Source organism: Chelonoidis abingdonii, chromosome 15, assembly GCF_003597395.2.
Source record: "Chelonoidis abingdonii isolate Lonesome George chromosome 15, CheloAbing_2.0, whole genome shotgun sequence".
Lineage (NCBI taxonomy): Eukaryota > Metazoa > Chordata > Testudines > Testudinidae > Chelonoidis > Chelonoidis abingdonii.
The window spans coordinates 50,313,370-50,317,770 of NC_133783.1; the positions used below are offsets into that span (position 1 = coordinate 50,313,370).

A 4,401-nucleotide genomic window follows, 5' to 3' on the forward strand; every position below is an offset into this window, starting at 1 on the left:
AGGCACTGTTCTTACTGTTGCAATGACATTTTGGCCCTGGAAGGAGGAATTTACCCAAATATTTCCCTTCCCAATCTCCAGAGGGGTCCCAAAAGTCTGCCCCTTCTGGGGTCTCAAATGTTTCTTTTTTTGATGTTACTGCTGCTGTAAGATGTGAGAGTGCTGTTTTAACTTTCTGTACCCAACCTTAAGGGCACTTAACTGGGTTTGGGTACTACATATATTCTCCTTTTTCTGCTTTTGCAGGAGAGGCTTGTAAATCTTACATTTAGCCAATTGAAGGAATACCTCATTACAGGTTTTCCGTAGAAGCCAAACTGTGGCTGCTTCCTTTTTCATTGGAGTTGAGGGTTTATATATTAATAAGTACCTAGCCAATTTTTTTTTAAGGATATCTTTAGACAGTGTTTTCTTAAACATTTTTTCCAACAGTTGTGAGCAACAGCCAACCACAACAAAACCAAATTGATAAATATTAAGCACTATAACCCCTAATTCCTAAAAGAGCAGCTTACAACTTCTGAAAGAGCAGTTTCCCTTTTTAACTCCGAAGGAGCAACTTACAAATCTTAAAAGAGCAATTTTCCCTTTTTAACTCCTGAATGAGGAATTTTCCCTTTTTAACTCCTGGTAGAGCAACTTAACCGTCTCTGGGCCAGAGAGAGAGACACTAAGCCTCCCTCTGTATCACTCGGCCTACTACCACCGAGGGTTCATTCACCAGCTATAAAAATCCTTCCCAGGATCAGAATGAGAAACACTAAGTTCTCCTCTTTAGCTTAGTCTTGCTACGGCTGAGGGTGTATGCACCTAGGATTTTTCAGTCTGGAGCCAGGATCTCTAAGTCCTCCTCCAGTTGCCCGACCTTACATGACCAGGGGTATACCCACCTCCAATTATTTCCCCCCAGCCATCCAGGGTGGAGAGAGAGAAGCTAAACCTCTCCCCTTTTTCTCAGCCCTGCTACGACCGAGGGTGTGTATACCTCTTAATTATAAACATTCTCAATGTATAGTATTTTACTGTTTGAACAAGATTCAAACCTAAACTCCTATTTCCTTCAGAGTTTGTGATTAATTAACTGAAAGTTTACAATCTTTTTCCTATAGTGCCAGGCTTACTAACGCTGGCGGTGTGCACATCAGTTTTTATAATAATTGTGGATTGTATGCTTGCTCCCCCTTTGCATTCTCCACCAATAATGTTGTACAGACAAAACTACCCAGGATCTTTTCAGGGGGCAAGACAAAGATGCCACATTTATTATGATAACAATTTGATTTATGACCAATAACTAGTATCCTAATTCTTATACACACACATTATACCTAATACCTATATACACACACACACACGTTATACCTAATACCTATACCACACACACATTCACACACACACAAACACATATCCATCAGATGTTCTGCAGCGGCTGCATAGTTACCAGTCCTGAAATAGCTTGAGTTCATGACTTGAGTTTGCAGCTTGGGTTCGTAGCTTGTGGCAGCTAACTGGCCAGGAAAGCCGAGGATAAGGACGAGCTGGGTCTCTGTTGGGCATGCACCGATGTCCTTCCATGTTGGCAGCAGAATGTTACCCTCCAAAGTCTCCCATCTCACCCATCCTTTTTTGTAGGCTTTAGTTTGAATCCAGAGTCTATAGGGCTTGCTGTGTCAGGCTGCCTCTGGGTTTGGTGATTGATCACCCGTCAGTTGCAGGCATGACTTTCAGCCTTGGACCTGGCTTTGATTTTCCTTCTATTCTACCTTTGTTAGGGCTCTTGTCTGCATCTTCAGCCGTTGGTGTTTGAACTTTATTTCATCAGGACAGGCTGGGGCTGGAGGTTGATTCCATCATTCATACATGCCTCATTCACACATCTAAACTAAACTAATAAGATTACAGCAGGGTTTGCAAAAATGAAGGTTGGAGGAAGCTTTTACAAAATGGAGTGAGCGTTTTAAAATGGGGTTTGAATTACAATATGGCAAACAGTGAACAGAAGTTACAATGTAGGCAAGTGTAGTGAATGGTGAACAGAAGTTACATTAATAAAATGAACAATTAAACAATTTCATTTATCAGTTCTACAGTTTAAGAAAACACACCTCATAAGTTACATTAGAATCCTGAACTGGGCCACATCTGAAGTCAAAGAGAATCTTTACTGGTCTTTCTTTACTAGTGGGTGGGTAAGGTGCTGTGGCAGGGATTATGATCATCCCTTCTGGTCTTGAAGTCTAAGTCTAATGGTGGTACTTTTCTGATTAGAATGGGACTCTCTTCTGTTTACTCCCTTGCTCACATTTCAGACACAAAAGAGGTCACCTAAAGACCAACTTAACTTCAGATGTTTAGTTTAGATCTTTTATTTGCTTCTTACAGTAATAAGAAAAATGTGCAGTAGGAAAGCAAGCCTCAGATGTCTTAAAAGCTGGCATACAGCACTGTGTTCAGATGCCCGTGAACTATCTGAACACTGGGGAAGTCAATAGTAATTAATGACCCTGGAAAGTAAATAATTTGATGTTCACAGAAAAGAGAGAGGAGCAAATATTCCACCACCAGGAAATCTATAGGCTCTTTTTCTTTCTTGCCTTATCACTGGACGTAAACAGCAATTTGCACATTTGAGCAAGAGTCTAAGCACTTTGGATCAGAAAGGTCACACTATGCATACAGATTAAAGGAGCTGGTAGAACTACAAACTTGAAAAGAGGGCTGGATTTTTTTTATTCTGAAGATGCACCAGTAAATGGCAAAGATAAAGGTGTTTTAAACTTGGTTGACTGTTTGATAATTGCTTCTTTTAGACCAATCAGAATTAATGAAAGTTTTATAGATCCTTTCATGAAATTATCCTATTGTAGCTCCTATGACATATTGGAGTAATAGAAGGTAAAACTGCATCCATAACTCCATATTAACCTATTAATAAATGGATAATCTTGGCTAATGCCTGGTACCTCTTCCAACCTATTACAGAACGTTTCTTGCATTTGTATTGAAGAGATTATAAAAATGCCAAATCAATAGATATGGCATTAGCTTAATTGAGGCTCTGAGGAAGGACTCAATAGTTTGTTGGCTATAGGAACATGTTTCTATAAATAAATCTGTCCCTTTATTCACATAAAATCTCTTAGCAAATTCATCTTTGGGAAATGAGGGAGAGTCATTAGGGAGGCATAGAATCTTCCCTCCTTACAAACCCTCCAAGGGAGGTTTGTTCTTGCAGAACATAAACCATTTTGCCTAATTGCTTTGTAAAAGTACATCACGTTATAAAATGCAGCGTTCACTGTACGCTATATCACAGTACGCTTACATTTGTGCCTGGAGATGTAATTTGCCAGTTGATTATAAGCATGAACCTAACTTTGTTCAGAAAAGAAAACAGAATAGTGTGCTATGTTTAAAAGTTGGTCAATCTGTTGTCGTGTGTGTGTGTGTGTGACAGAGAGGCACAAGTGATATGTTAGATAATAACTGCTTTCTTTTAAGTGTTTTGTATTGTATTTTTCAGTAAGTTAACAGCTAGTACAATAATACTTTATATTTATATAGCACCTTTGTCAAGGCTGATTCCCCACTCTGGCACTTCGAGTGCACAAGGATTCTAAAAATTAATACTGAGCGCTCCAGGCTTGTATTAAACTCTCAAGGTTACAGCTTTTCTCTGACCTTGGATGGGTAGATGCTGCCACCACCCAAGTGCAAAACCCCTTTGAGAACTCAGGAAGGCACAGTTGGGAACTCCTTTCTGTGGGGTACCCTCAAGCCCTTTCACACACACTCCCCGCCAGGGAAGAGCTGAGAAAGGAAACAAAGGAAATCAGCTGTTGCCACCAACTAATTAAACAACATGTGCACAAACTTCTTAGGACATAAAAATTCAATCCTGTTCTTAAAGGTAAATTTTATTAAGAACAAAAAAGAAAGGAAACATCTGGAAACTTAGGCTATTACTATATTTCAAAAAAATACAAAAATTAAGAATCAAGACTCTGAAACCTTTCACAGGTAAAGCAAATAGAGAACAACTACTAAGAGAGATTTTATAACTGAGTCGCTGGGTGTCCTTAAAAGGGAGCTACTCCCCCTCCCTCTTTCATTTATCACAACTTTTAAACACAAAGCTACCCAGTGCTGCCAAATGTTAATGAATTAATCCTCACAATTAGGGTTGCTTGAATTATCCAATGCTAATAAATTATCCACAGAATTTAGCTCATTGTTCCCCATTAGATTGTAATTTATGCAAATGTATTTATTCTGCATAAATATTCACCAAATGGTTGGTACAAATGAATTTCTACCTGGTGTTAGTGATCTGTTTTCTTTGGCTGTTTGCTATTCATGGTACCTGATTGGTCATCTAAATCACATAATATTGTCTAGTCT

General features: G+C 39.0%; 1 long non-coding RNA gene across 1 annotated transcript; it reads right to left on the reverse strand.

The window, feature by feature from the left end:
- Window positions 1-262: 262 nt before the first annotated feature.
- LOC142047805 (uncharacterized) lies at window positions 263-1,763 on the reverse strand. The gene is made up of 2 exons (XR_012657061.1): window positions 626-1,763; window positions 263-545 (listed from the first exon to the last, which is right to left on the reverse strand). It is a non-coding gene; the product is annotated as an uncharacterized LOC142047805 (long non-coding RNA).
- Between the last annotated feature and the right edge of the window lie 2,638 nt (window positions 1,764-4,401).